Source organism: Indicator indicator, chromosome 4 (genome assembly GCF_027791375.1).
Source record: "Indicator indicator isolate 239-I01 chromosome 4, UM_Iind_1.1, whole genome shotgun sequence".
Taxonomy (NCBI): Eukaryota; Metazoa; Chordata; class Aves; order Piciformes; family Indicatoridae; genus Indicator; species Indicator indicator.
Genome location: NC_072013.1, coordinates 30,463,361 through 30,478,682, shown reverse-complemented (window position 1 = coordinate 30,478,682; position 15,322 = coordinate 30,463,361). Strand labels below are relative to the sequence as shown.

Here is a 15,322-nt window from a genome sequence, read left to right as displayed (position 1 = left end):
TAGAAATAAAATCTGATTATCTCAGAGGCTCATTTTCATGCAAATATTTATAAACATGAGCAGTGCCCAGTGTCAGAGGCAGGAGGAAAATGCACTTGCTTCTATTTGCTAACAGAAAAAGCCTGATCCCACATTCCTCTTGCAAGAACTGAACATCGATTCCCACTGTGATTGAATGCTTGTGATGAAACGCCAAAATGAGGACTTAAGGTTCCTGACACTGCTTCAATAGCTTTGCAATTGACTTCTTGTACAACCACAGGCAAATAAATTCATCTCTGTTATTCCATTTCCCATCCCTACCGTGGGAGTATTAAGGGTATAATATATAATATTTAGTAGGGTTTTTCTGTTTCTGTTGCAAGGTGATTGTGTCAGAGCCTCTTCATACATAATTTAATAGCCCCTGTTGTAACACCTCCATCTGGATCTGATGTTCTAGAAGCTAACAGAGTACAAATATTAAATCACATAAAAAGGTCTTATTCAGAAACAAATGCTCTTTAGGAGGCCATTATTTTAAGCATCAAAGTATCCAGAGTGCTAAGGAAAACAAATATATTCTCTTTTCCCTACCCTCATTAGCATCCACTCAGCCTGTGTTACCTCTTCTTGAAGAGAGAACATGCAGAAAAAAATCTTAATGAATGCTTGCAAGGTAAAGCAAATTGTCCAATAAATATAAGACCAAAGAGGGAAGAACTCTACTGCCTAGAAAGCTGCTCTGAGCATGTATCTGTGACAGAAACCAAACTTAATCTTACTCCTGCTCCATGAAGGAAGATGAAACACTAGACAACAGATCAAACTCCCCCTTTCCCTTCATGATGAAACTCCACTAGCTTCAGCCGTTGCATAATTTTCACCAACGAATGTGCCTTGCCCAGGTATGCTGCCACATTACACACCTGTACTATCATTGATACCTTCAATAACATCAGGAAAATTTTGTGTGCTGTCAAGAGAAGCCCAGCTCCAGGAAGGTGATACCTAACTGCTACCCATAAACCTGTGCCTGCCTGAACTGAGCCCTCAGTACTAATGACGGTGAAAAGATGCAGTTTTATTTAATTGACATAATTCCTTACCTACTGTCCACTAAGGTCAGCATGAACCTGGCCAAAAACTTAGACACACCATAGATTAAATCCAAAACGACCAATACCCATCCCCACTTATGGTAAAATCCACAACTCTGAAGGCTGAAAATCTGTGGAGCAAAACATTCTAACCCCAGCTAGTGAAGCAGGTGAAACAGGGAAGATGAATTAATTAGTTTCATTGAGTAAGTGAAGAAGGTGAATGCATTTTCCCCAACTTCTCCTAACTACCTGTAATATTCACAGCAGACCTGTGGGAATGGACCCTAGGGAAATCACAAAGAGGGGAAAGGGAATCAGCAAAGGGCAAATGAGCTGGGAGAGAACATGGAAATGGTAAGAGCTTACTAGCAGCACAGCGATTTGCCAGGGTGCTTACATTTCCCAGTGATTTATTCCTGCTGTCTACAAATGGCCTCTGTCACTGGCAGATTTTATCCCCTAAAACCAGAAAAAACTCCAGAAATTATGGCACTCTTTAGAAGACAGGTCACTGAGAAGGTCACAGGAGAGCCAGGTACCAGAAGACTGCTGATTAGACTCTGAGCTCCAGGAAAGTGACGGCCCAAAAATACTTGATGCCTGGAAGGGAGGCAGACAGGGAGGTAATGACACTCAGCATCACGCCAAGGCAGTTTGAATGATGCCTTCTACTTGCTGTAAAGCATCTGGAATGAACACTACCACCCTAAATTTACAGCATATGAAGTGGGGGAGGGAAATCTTCTGTGTACATCTCATGAAGTCATGTAAGACCAAGCTGACCTAGAAACCGAGCAACAGGATCTGATGCCTCAGAAAGTGTTACTACAGCACTGATTAAAATGAAATACAAATTATTCTCATTGTACCAGACTGTTTGGTGCTTACAGGAACCAGAGAGACCATCCACCTACAGGTGCCTACAGGAACCAAAGAGACCATCCATCCACAGGAACTGGGGTAGTAGGTCCATTCATATGAGCAATCAGCCCCTCCAGTGGAAACGTGCTCCACTCCCTGCTGCTGGTAAGCCACATGGAATCTGGTGAGGGGGCTTGTATCCCTTGTTTGGTAGCCCAGGTGAAGTGACTCAGGATAAGAAAAGTTTTCAAGCAATTTTGGAGTTGAACAGCCACCTCCTGGATGAAGGGTCTGTGCCTCTCTGTATGCTGTGCCCAACACTGCAGCAGCCTGAATGCCAGAGCAGCATCCCTATGACAGGATGAAGGTCAGCACTACAAGACTTTTTTTTTTTTTTTGGACATTGTGACATCTTGTAGCTCTTTTGTTACTGGGGACTGCTGTCTCCATGGGAAACTATGCTCTTTGGTCTTTTGTCACAACATGGCCTTCACATGAACGTGAGCTTATCCCATGCCAGTGCTGTGGTGTCAGATCAGATGCTGCACAGCCTCCCCTAGTCAGAAAGCTCTGTCTTCTGATTTACAACTCCAGACCCTGGAAATTGTGCAAGGGAAAAGGCAGCTCCTGGGACAGCAGAGGTCTGAATTGCCTGAAGAGTCTGTGCTTGGCAACAGTAAAAGCCATTTATAAAGTGCCACCCCATTGTAACAACAATCACATCACTGCTCCAACATACCAAGGCACAGAACATTATCGTGGGAGGATGCTGAAAGGCTGGCTAAGCCAATTTTAAAGCCAACTTTAGCTGCCTCATTCACACCAAAAATCACAAAATTGTTTAAGTTGGAAAAGACCTACAAGATCATCAAGTCCAACTGTTAACCCAGCACAGCCAAGTCCACCATTAAACCATACCCCTCACCACCACATCTGCTTGTCTTTCAAATACCTCCCAGGATGGTAACTTCACCACTACTGTGGGCAGCCTGTTCCCAGGCTTGACAACACTTTCAGGAAAGAAATTGTTCCTAATGTCCAACCTAAACCTCCCCTGAGGCAACTTGAGACCATTTCCTCTTATCTTATGCTTGTTACCTGTGAGAAAAGACCAACCTCTGCCTCACTCCAACCTCCTTTCAGGTAGTTGTAGAGAGCAAGAAAGTCTCCCCTCAGCCTCCTTTACTCCAGGCTAAACAACCCCAGTTCCCTCAGCCACTCCTCATTAAGTCTTGTTCTCTAGACTCACCAGCTTTGTTGTCCTTCTTTGGACACACTCCAGCACTTCAATGCCTTTCCTGCAGAGAGTGGCCCCAAGCTGAACACAGTATCTGAGGTGCAGCTTCACCAGTGCCGAGTAGAGTGCAACAAGCACTTGCATCATTCATGTCATATCTACATCAGCTTCCCTTTAGAAGGTTTCTTTGGGCCAGAGGAGGGTTGCAGACAAGACTCTTGAGCTACCTGAGGCACATCACAGTGTACTCAGGGAGATGCATGACCAGCCAGTTGTCTGGTCCACCCAACCAGACCTCAGCAAGCCACTGGATGGACAGTCCTTCTGGGCATGCACATATTCTCTGAGCTCCAACACATATCCAGAACAGGTCATCCACTGCAAATAAAGCAGTTTTGCTTCCCAGCACCCTGATCCAAATCTTAGCCCAAGGCACCCAGTCAAGTATGATGAACCACACTTGTCATCCACATTGTAAGGCTGGAGTTAAACAAAGGGATTTGTAGTGAAGTGAGAGCAAATCCTGATTTGATCCACCACCCACTTTCCCCTGAGATGTACAAGTTCAGAACAAGCAGCAGGTACATCTCCCACTCCTCAGCAGTAAGCGTGCAATTAGTTTGCCAGCTGTCTGGCTGATGCTACAATCCAGGAACAGTGAAGCAGAGGCATGCTGTGGGGTGGTGTTTCAGACACAGCAGTGTCTACCTTTGCTTCTTCTGCACTATATTTTTTATTGCTGTCCTTTGGCCGAGTGCTTGAAAACATAAAATTGATATGCTGCATCACTACAGGCTCAGGAATATGCACTCCCCTCCCATTTCTCAGGCTCACAAGAGCCATGGCCAGCAGTGGAGTGAGCATAAAGAAAAGTGGTCAGAACTCCTCGATCAAGGCTATGTTGTGGTTTGCTGGTGAATGTAAATTCATAGCTGTACCAAGACAATGATGCAAGGAAGAACTGGCAACAGGGGAAAAAAACAGCACAAAGGTCTCTGGGGACATGGTGCAGAGAGGGAAGAGGCTGCTCTGATTGTCCTCAAGCACTCATATGGTGAGATTCCACTCTCAAATGGCTCCTAGGTGCCACCATACTAAGAAAGAGTAAAACGGAAGAAGATTTTTTTCCTGTCCTTTTCTAGGCTGGCCTGGACATAGGACAGGTCTCCTCGACAGTCAAGTCCACTGAGGTACTTAGGGATCTTCCCATCCAACCATAGATAGTAAGGAAAGATATGGTTCCAGAAAAGCTGAAAAGCTGCTGGTAAGACCTAAACATTGCCTTTCTAAGCTTGTTTCTGAGACAAGGTGCAGTTGCTCTGGCACTGCAAATGCACACTTACACCAATATAAGGTCACTTACACCAATATAGGCTGAGCAGGAATCACTGCATTATTTGAATGGCAGGAATTTATCACATCTCACACCACAGAAAACAGGGTCAAGCTAGGCAAGTCCCTCTTGCCTCAATGCTTCACCTCTGTGAGCCATTCCTTCCTGAAGATTTCATCACAAGAAGCTGAAGACTCACAACCAGGTGACAGAAGAACATCACTATAAGAACACAACAGAGAGAGCAAATTCTTCCCTACTGCTGTCCCAAAGTCTCTCTGAAGTTTATGCTGAGCTCTTAGGGACCCTTACATAGTACAGTTCTCTGTTGTCAGCCCTCTTCCTCCAGGAGCTTGCAAGTACAAACAAACAACTTTGCCCAAGATTTGACAAGTGCCAACCACTGCATGCATCTCTTCCCACTGGCCCACCTTATACCTACCATGGGTATCTAGATCTGCAAGACAGGGAAACCATGGATGTCAAGGACAGACACTCTCTATTAACCCCTCTCTTTTCCCAAAGGAGAAGAAAAGGGAATAAGAGAGAGACACTGATGGGATGGAAAAGCAAACTAAACCAGCTTTATGTGTTCATGACCCTCAACAATGGTATTACTCCATGGGGCAGTGTTTTTCTTACCACAGTGAAATGAGTGGCAACACCACTTTCAATTTCAATTGCTGGCTTGAAACTAGCAGCCCAGGTACCTCATGTTTGAAAAGGCTAAAGTGGCTCTACTGCAGAAGCTGCTGAAGGATCTCACTGATGGCATGCTGGCAGAAGTGCACTTCAGAGCTCTCTTTCAGCTCCCTCCCCTGCATGCAGCCTCTCTGTATGAGGGCAGCTGGAGCTGTATCAGGCAGTACAGGCCTGCAGGGATGGTGACTTGTGACAGGCACTCTGCTGATGCCTGCCTGCAGGTCAGCTTTACTGCTCTGGCAGCTCTCACACTTGCTCAGTCCTGCCACGTCTCACTGGCTGCCTGGTGCAGTGAATAAGCCTGGGTTGGGATAACTGAAAGCAGTGCCACTGGTTTATTCCACTTCCATTTCATGTCATCTCCTGGGCCCTGAGCCTGCTCTACAAGAGGGAAGAACTTAGAATAGGGAGAGGAGTGAAAAAGAAACAGTCTGTTCTATTTTGAGGTGTTGGAGGGAGGTGAATCTCTAACTCATGATAATATCCTAACACAGAGGATCATATCTTCATTCTCAGCACTGGAACATCTGTCTAGCCCTGAAGCTTAGCACATGCCTCTGGCCCATACTACTTATCAGACCCTTAAGAACTTTGCAAACCATCTCACTGTTGCTGGTGTCCCAACATTTTTCTCTATGTTGCATCCACCTGCCCTAAGGAGTAATGAAAAGCCAGATATAGGAGTTGTTCATAAGAGATGTGCTCAGACCATCTCAGTGGTAGGATGCAAACCCAGAACCTATCTTAAAAGGAAAAGCCAAAGAAGCTTGGTTCATTCAGCTACTGCAAAGGCTGAATAGGTGCAGCATCATGCCCTGTAAGCACATCCTAGTGTGCAAGCACCAGGAAGAACTCAGGAGATGAGGTAAATAACCATATTCTCCAGGGCCAAAGGGACCATGAATACTTGAGTTTGGAAAACCAAAGGCTTCTCATTATCAGAGCAATAAAGCTCCTCTCATAACACTGGCCAAACATCTACGTAGCTCTGATAGAGCCAGCAGGTAGAGGAGGTGCTGCCATCACAGAGAAGCAATGGGTGTCAATGTGCCAAGACCTCTCCCTCCTACTGCTATGCATCAGAGCTTCTCAGAATTGCCTTTTGCCACCCCATGAAGAGAAGCCCAGGTTGTGCTGTACCTGATATTGGACAGGGCAGAACAACAACAGGAATGTAGCTGAAACACAGGTTCATCAGGAACTATCTTGCTTACCAATGCAATGGAAATCCACAACCATGGTGGGCACAGGAACTCACAAATATACAGTACTTTGTACCAGAAAAGCAGTTATGGCTTCCTAAAATACCAGGACTTTCCAGGCCTTAGATGAGATACTCTCAGAACCCCATGAAACTCTCCCATCATCACCAATGGGAGTCAAACCCAGCCTTAATCAAGCAAAATCTCTGCAATATGCCAGTAAATGCAGCTTGAGAATCATCTCCCTGACTGTGATAACTGGTATAAACTGGGAAACTTAGTGCCCAAAAAACAGTGGTTCTGGCCACATTCTACACTGTGAGAACAATGAAGATGCTGTACTGAAGGGATCCAGGAATCAGGAGCACTGCTGAGTGCCATGGGGAAGTTACTTCATGGCTCTGAGTCTCAGGTCCCCAAATGCAGACAAGAGTTAATGAGCTCATCCACCTTTGAGAAGCATCTTGCAAAAGAACTGTTCTGCAGAGGGAGCTGGACACTATTATTTATAGAGCCCTCCCTGGAGCAACACAACCAGGGCAATTATTCAGCTCTTCTCTTTCTAAAGAAGCCAGTGCTTCGCATGCGTGGGAAAATGATGTGTTGGTTGCCATAAATGCAGTAATTATAACTAAAACTCTTCATTAACATGGAAATGACAAATAACAAATTAGAATCAAGCATCTACAATTAAGCTAAAAAGCCAAGGCAATTTGTTACTCCTTGCAAGAAATCATTTTTCACATCATTTGCTGTGAATGAGGTCTCATTATGTAATGATAGTTAGCTCTTCCACTACTTTTCAGCTTTGGAGCTTTATTAATTGCACTCACACCAAGTTCTCTCATGTAAGCAAGCAGTGTCATCTATCAACTGGGAATCAAACCTGAAAGCACCAACAGGATGTATTTACAGCCAAATAGAGGCAGGAAGACACAAAGCCAGTGAAAAAAAGCAAGAATAAAATCTGCAGATTATCTCCAGGACAGATATAATTCTGTTCCAGCTGAGCAGAATAATTTTCATTTCATCACAAAGAGGTTCAGACCAGCACTGGGTTCTGCCAACTTCACCCAAAGTCCTATTTTACTGTCATAACAAAAAAATTATCTCAATGACACTTCCCACTCAGTTAATAGCAAAGCTGCTTCTTGAAAGTTGGGCCATGAGGCAATGAGTATTCAAAGCCAGTGGGTATTTCTCAGTAATAATGACTTCAGACATCTGATGACAATCAAACCAAAATGATTTCACCCACTGGCTGAGGGCAAAGTGAGTTTAAGAGGCAAAAACTCTCCTAGGAGGCAAAACATGACAATTTGATGCTGGGCTATCCAAATGAAAGGAGGCACAAATACATTTGGTAGGCAAAAAATGGAGAAGACAGCTCCCTTTGTAGCTCACAAAGGGGGACGCAGCTGATCTCAAACAGTTCAGCACTGGAAAGTCTGAAGGGAAACAATTTGAGGAAGAGGAGGAATTTTGGTTGCTGGCAACATTGGCAACTTCAGGCTATTCACCCTGGTAGGACTTGGCTTTTTTTTGTTCTCCATGAGGCCAAATGCAAACCTCAAGGGACTCAGCAGTGTGCAGCAAACCAATACAGCACCTGGCTATCACCTGGCCCCTACAACTCCTCATTCCTGCTCAGACTCTTCCTACACCAAAGACAGGTGGAGAAAGTAAACTCCAAACCAAGCACCAGCCCTACCTCCACATCCCTTTGGCCTTTTGTCTTCAACCTAGGTCCTCATCTATTAAGTTTAATTGATGTGGATTGGCTATTCCAGGGGCTGAAGAGAAGCAAAACTTCCCTTTTCTCTGTAGCATCTGTTAACACTTATGAGTGAGACTTTGCAGACGAATACTCCAAAATTTTGTTGAAGTTTGCTGCCACCCACTGAATCTTGTAAAATCATCAGTGCCTCTCAGCTCTGCATGGTGCTGCAAATGAAAGAGTTAATTTACCCTCAAATTGTCTGTTCTCTGCATTTTCCATTTATTTCATAGAGTAGAATCACAGAATAGTTTGGGTTGGAAAAGACCTTTAAAGAATGTCTAGTTCCTGCACTCAGCAGGGACATCTGCAACTAGATTAGGTTGCTCAGGGTCCTGTCCAACCTGACCTTGAAAGTTTCCAGGGATGGGGCATCCCCCAACTCTCTGGACAATGCATTCCAGTGTTTTACTACCCTCATGGTAAAAAATTTCTTCCTTCCATGCCACAAAGTAGCAGCAAACGTTCATTATCTCAATGCTCAATGAGTACCACTCATAGTGCTCAGCTTCTGAAGTGCACAGTATGGACCAGAAAGTTTTCTGTCACATTGTGTCCTCTACAAAGATAAACTCTGTAGAGACAGGCATATAAAAAAGGCACTGACAAGGCCCAAGGAAGGAATAAGCACAGGACACCTTTTAAACTCACTTTTGTAGTGGCCTGATAGCACCCTGGTTTTAAAGGGGCAGCAAATACACCAAAGAACTGATTTCACATCTACTGGCTTTTCAAACACACACAACCCGTTTTCTTCTTGACAACCACCTTCCCAGCTTGACTTCATAGAATCCTAAAATGTTTTGGGTTGTAAGGGACCTATAAAGGTCATCTAGTCCAACCCCACATGCAACAGAGTCAGAGTTCAAACAGAGCCTTCCTCAAGGCCATGTCCAGTTGTGGGGCGGCCACCTCTCCTGAGACTTCCATGTTCTTGTCAAGTGATGGGATATGTGAGGCTACATGCTCCATCTTGCTTGTATCCCAAGCAAATGGGGAGATGGGAGATCTTAGTCCAAAATCACTGCAAGCAGCTCTCACCTTCAGTCTGGAAGGTCTGTAGCATCACCCATGAAGTAAGAGAGGATGCAAAGGTCAAAAAAGATAGAAGCAGCAGAAGGCACAATGAAATATTCGGAGACCTTTACCAGGTTATATCTCCTGGTGTGCAGGTAAATCTGCACACTACATGCTAAAAGTAAAAAGCCTAAAAAAAGACACAGGCATCCCATCAGAGTTGAAGCAGGGGGGTGATCACTAGTCTTCCAACAGGTCTTGCAAAACCCTGCAAAAAAGTCAGTGAGCAAGGTCTGATCTCAAAGGCAACATTAATAGCTTGTCCTGAGAAGGAAATCATTACTCAACAGCACATTTCAGAAATACACAAAGCCAAGAAAAGGTTGGGAATCAGAAGTTTCTTTTGGCTGTTTTGGAAGTATCACAGTCAGTTGGTCAGGAGATCCCTGTGCCTGAGTAGCTTGCAGGGTTTTGGTTTCTAACTGCAAATATTCTACACAGGGAATTGCCATAGGAGAGGCTCTGCATTTGCCACAGCACAAACAAAACATCTACAGGCAACCCAGGATCTGCAGTTCTTCATAGGTAGAGAAAACAGTGAAACAGCAAAGCACTTCTGAAATTTAGACCTAAATTACTAATTTAGACCTAAAATTACTAATCTTATCCTATAATGTTGTGAAACAGTTAAAATATTTAGGCAATTACTGATCAAACCTAGTTAGAAGTTTGATCAATGGACCAGAAAGACTGTTAACTCAAACCTGTTTCTCACAACATCCAGATGCATAAATTTGTCCCTTGGCTGAAAAATGCTATTTGTCCACATTTACTTGAACTCAAAGGGATATAAGAGCTAAAGCTTCATCTTCAAAGCCCATTTCTAAGAGATAACAGGCAGATCTTCCAAAGCCAAAGGAGCAACAAACCACACATTTCCATAATAGCTGCTGGACCCATAATCCAGGCACAGCTTGGACTGGTTTTAGGGCTATGCCTTTAAAATTTTTCACAGATGTTGAGCAGAAAGTAGTAAGAATGTAAATAAATCACTATTGGAAAATCGTGATTACTCTAAACGATTCCATTGGAGCAATAGCACCCTTTAAGATCTTGTTCCCAAAGTTCAGTCTGGTCTCTTCTGCTGCAGCAGTCTAGCTGGGTGTTTTCTTCTCTTCTTGCTTCCTTTGCTGGGGAAGATAACAAACCTGCGAGCTGACCTTGGCAAATTCTAACAATAATCTCTGCTTCTCTCTCTCTTTCTTTCCTTTGGACAGGGCGGTGGGGAGGCAGAGAGCCAGCTTTCCTGGCTTTGGCCAGGAAGGGTTTTGTGCTGTTTCTGTTAATTGTGAATACCTGTAAATACTGTAAATACTGTATATTTTGTATATATTCATTGCATTCCATTGTAGATTGTAGTGTTGCTTGTAAAATACAGCCTCATTTGCTTCTGAACTGAGCTAGTCTGGTGTAGTTAATGTGGGAGGGGGGAATTTCAACCCACCACACAGCTTTAGGCATTCACAGCCAGTGTGTGCATTTAAGAAAATTTCCATTTCTGTATCTGTGAATAGCAAGCAAGACCCTGTGAAACAGGGCAAAGTAAACCTTGCTGAAAATGCCATTACCTTCTATGCTACTGCACCAGCTTTTCTGCACTGAGAACTTGAGATAAGATCCTCCCTGTGCTGCAAGCGGGAAATTAATTCAGCCCAACAGCAAACAACAACTGCAAGGCAGACTGGCTGCAAAGGAAAACATGCAGAGTCCTCAGCAAAGGAAAGGGCTGATAGACTTACACTGATGTCTGTACTCCACTGCCTGTCTTTGGTTCCCAAGTCAAACTATCAGCAGGGTCACACCTCTGATTTCAGTATATAAATGTCTTATGTGGAGCCTGGTACACCTGAAAGATACCATGCAGATAAGCACCTTGGAAGGTTCCTTTACTTACTGAGTCACATTTCCCTGTTGGTGCACAAAACTGGACAGTTTCTGGGGTTCCTGTTCCTGGCATATGATTAAGGCCTGCAGAGGGAAGCTTCTGTTGAAAGAAGAGAACGTAAGAATGGCTGCACTAGATCAGCTTAGCCCCTGCATCTCATCTCTGAAGGCGGAAGCACACAGAAAAGCATAAAAACCATTCAGATGATGAGCCATAACTTGACTTAAGCCTGTGGCACAAGACCATGAGTCTCCCAGAAAGGCTGCAGTCAGGAACACATTTGCTGGCTACAATAAAGACAGCGAAGAGTACAGATGTAGGAACGAATCACAGAATGGTTGGGGTTGGAAGGGACCTCTGGAAATCACTAGTCCAGCCTCCAGCCTAGATATCACACAGCTGCACTGTTACAGGCAGATGATGTCTATCGGAAGTCTATATCCTTTCCTGACAAATCCCAAAATGTCTTCTAAATCATCAGAATGTTATTTGTACTTGGTAAAGTCTAGCCATCATGAACAGCACTCATAGGAACATGTTCTGGCTCTGGGAAAGCACATGTAACCAGAAAGCACTGCTTCACTATGTCCATTCATTTGGTCTGTTCCTATACCTGACCCTCTACCCAACACCCCCTACAACCTAAAAATAGAAGGAGACTGCATTTTACCAGTTCTTAAGAATACAGAAATCCTCATCAGCCTCTGGAATAATCTCCACAGGGAAGTGGTGGATTCCCCAACATTCAACATATTTAAGATTTATCTGGACAGGGAGGTGGACCGTCTAGGTCATGCTTTTGCCAAGAAAAGTTGGACCAGATGATCCTTAAAATTCCTTCCAACCTGGTATTCTATGAAAATAAAATCTAAGAGGACAATATTTCTGACACAATATTTATACTAAATCCTATATTATTTTCCAGAACTTGCAATGAAAGCTAGAACTGAGCACGGCAAATCAACTTCCCTTATTCACTGGGAGAAATTACCTCTGCTTGGACTGGAAGGGCAGACACCAAGATCTCTCTTCAATCCCAAATCAAACCATATACTCAAACATGTTTTTTGGTTCAGCTTTGTTGAAAGGTGGGGTAGAGAAGGCCCTGGGGAGACCTTCTCATGGTCTTTTAGTACTTAAAATGACCTAGGAGCAAGATGGAGGTCTGCTAGCGGGGCATGTTGCAACATGACAAAGGATGATGGTTTAAACTAAAAGAGAGAAGATTTAGACTAGAAAGAAGGGAGAGGTTTTTTCATGATGAGGGTGGTGAAACGCTGGCCCAGGTTGCCCAGAGAGGTGGTAGATACCCCATGCCTGAAGCCATTCCAAATCAGGTTGTATGAGGCTCTGAGCAGCCTGATCTAGTCAAAGATGTCCCTGCTCACTGAAGGGGGATTGGACTAGATGACCTTTAAAGGTCCCTTCCAACCCAAAACACTCTCATGATTCTGTGATTTCACTGACAACTTGCTAAAAAACAAGCAGAAAACTGAGCATCCACTCCGGCAAACCAGCCTGCAAACACCTGAGCAAGAAAATCATCCTGAGTGGTCAGAGAAGGTGGGGGATGTGAGAAAAGCAGCCTAGGAAAGGAATAAAGCTAGAGAAACTCTTGGCCTCACTTCACATTAATAAAGCCTCAAGCACAGATGGTGTTGCCCACATATTAAAATAAATGATAGTCTACTGGGGAGCAGCTTTACTGAAACCTGTTATTACTTCCCAAGCTTGGATGAGGCAGTGATTAGAGTTAGTCAAAAACAAAGCCAAAAACCCCACCAGAAAGCAAAAGCCTTTAGTCATTCTCACCGTATCAACCCCCCTCTGTGATTAATGCTGATACCCAGCTTTTTTGCAAAACAACAATTGCTGGAGGTTTGAGATAATTATTTTATTGCCAGTCAAAATCTGAGCAATTTAACTTATTTCCAATATATGTTCCTAACTTACTCTCAGGCAGAACAGGACTTGTGTGTATATATCAAGAGAGCATCCTTCCAGGAAGGAACTTTGATCTCCTTTGATCCTCAAGTGGGTCTTAATTTGAGCAAGCACCAGAGGGGAGGTAGGTGTAGCATCAGTCATTTGCAGTCTGCACTGCCCAAGCAGAGAAAAAGCACATCTACATTCTCATTAGAAAGGAATATTTTAAAACTATCTTCACAATAAATTACCCTCTTTCCCTGCTACTCATCACTGTGAGCTCTTTTCCTCTATTTTTCTCTTACCAGCTCTGCAATGGAGCCAACATTTTAACCCAAAAGATTAGCCTCTGACGCAAATCCCCCGAAGGACAGAGACGATTCAAGGCCGATGAACTTTTGCATTCCCTCTCTCCATTTCTGGTTTTTATTTTTTTCTTTGGAGGTCTGAAATGCCATGAAATTTCAGACAGATCATTTGCACCATAGTATAGATCACTGTTAGAAAATAAATGTGATTTCTCCAACATAAGGACAAGTCTTTTTTTCACAAGGCAAAGGCCACCCAGACTAGCACAGAAAGGAAAAATTAATAACTCTCACCCTGGGAAAGCTGCTGCCCTGCCTGTGTTCTTCAATCAAACTAAGTGACTGCTAAAACCCAAAAGGGAAAGATGGCTGTAAACCATCTCCTCTAAATGAAGCCAAATTTTCTGATACGTACAAACTGAAGGAAAGAATCAGAGAATGGTTTCAGTTGGAACGAACCTTTACAAGTCACCCATTTCAACGCCCCTCCAGGGAGCAGGGACATTTTCAACTAGATCAGGTTGCTCAGAGCTTGTCCAACCTGACCTGGAATGGTTCCAGGGATGGGGCAGCCACCAACTGTTTGGGAAAAATGAGCCAGTGTTTCACAACCCTCACTGAAGAACAGGCAAAGCACACAGAGATATGATACATATAGAGCATACTGAAACTTGAGACATGAGGGGGGAAACAAGAGTAAAAGCAGAGCAAAGACACTACAAATTTATATTACACTAGGGCTGACAGACAAGGGGACAGACAGTGCCAAGGCAGCTGACAGTCTAGAAGGATGACTTCCTCATCGTGCTGTGCAGGAACCCAGATGGTGCTTGGTTAACAGATGCAGACCAGCCTTTGCAGCATGATGCTCTGCACAGGCTAATGGACCCCATCCTTTAATCCAGGAAAAAAAAAAAAAAAACAAGATAAATTACTTGGAGCAGCAAACATCAAGCTGTGCTCCAAGGCAGACACATCCTAACTCTAAAGGCTATAGCAAAAGGATGGATAGAACCAGACAGGTGAAGAAGGTCAGAAACACTCAGTCATGTGCTTGAGTTTTCCAGCTTTGTTTTCTTGGTCCAACAAGGGCAACCAGGGTGCAGGTAGAAAGTCTGGTAAGAATCCTCCTGGGCTAGGGAGCTTGCAGGCTCCCCAGCAAGCTGAAAACAGTAAATTTGCTCTGCTATGGTCTGCCAGGCAAATTATAGGCAACCAGTGGCCCAGGCTTCAGTTCCCTTCAGTAAAGTTTCCCTAACACTCTCCACACAAAATCACCCAAGGTTCCTCTGCCCCAAGCTGAGGAGACTCACCCCTTTCTTCTACAGAAGGTGTTGCTCCGTCGCAGGTATTTCAGGACATTTTTGCATGGCAGAGTAGCATGAGTAACAGTAGCCCTCAGGCTTGGATTCATCCATGCCTTCCACCATCCATTAGAAATGTTCCCTGGTCAGCCAGACCTCAGCTGGGACCTCTCATACCAATCATATCTGCCACAGTGACAAACGTCCTCTCTCTCCTCTCATGGAACCAACAGACAATTTCACATTGTCTCACTCCAAACTGAAGAAAAAGAGGCAGAAATGCTGTGGATGGACAGGACCTCTTCATTCCCTCCCCCAGCCAGAGTCAGTAACTCCAGATCTTATCTGATTGGATTCCATCTTCTTAACAGGCAGGGAGAAGGAAGGCAGAGCCCAAACCAAGCAAACACCTCTCCATCTGCCCCCAGCCCCTGGAGGCAGCACTTAAGGGCTGGTAACAAATGGGCTTGGCCAGTCTTCTTCTGACACAGGTTTAACTAGATGCATAAACCTTATGTAAGAGCTGCTGTTTCAAACTAATATATCTGAGGATGTTATAGTGCTGCTGCTTCTCAATATACTCCATCAAAAATGTCAGGCTAAAATATTAGTCCAAGTTTCCCACTGC

General features: G+C 44.1%; 1 protein-coding gene across 1 annotated transcript in view; it reads right to left on the bottom strand.

Annotated features, from left to right (window-relative positions):
• The window catches only part of ARMH4 (armadillo like helical domain containing 4), a 58,994-nt gene that overhangs the window by 17,266 nt on the left and 26,406 nt on the right, over positions 1-15,322 (bottom strand). The window lies entirely within an intron of this gene.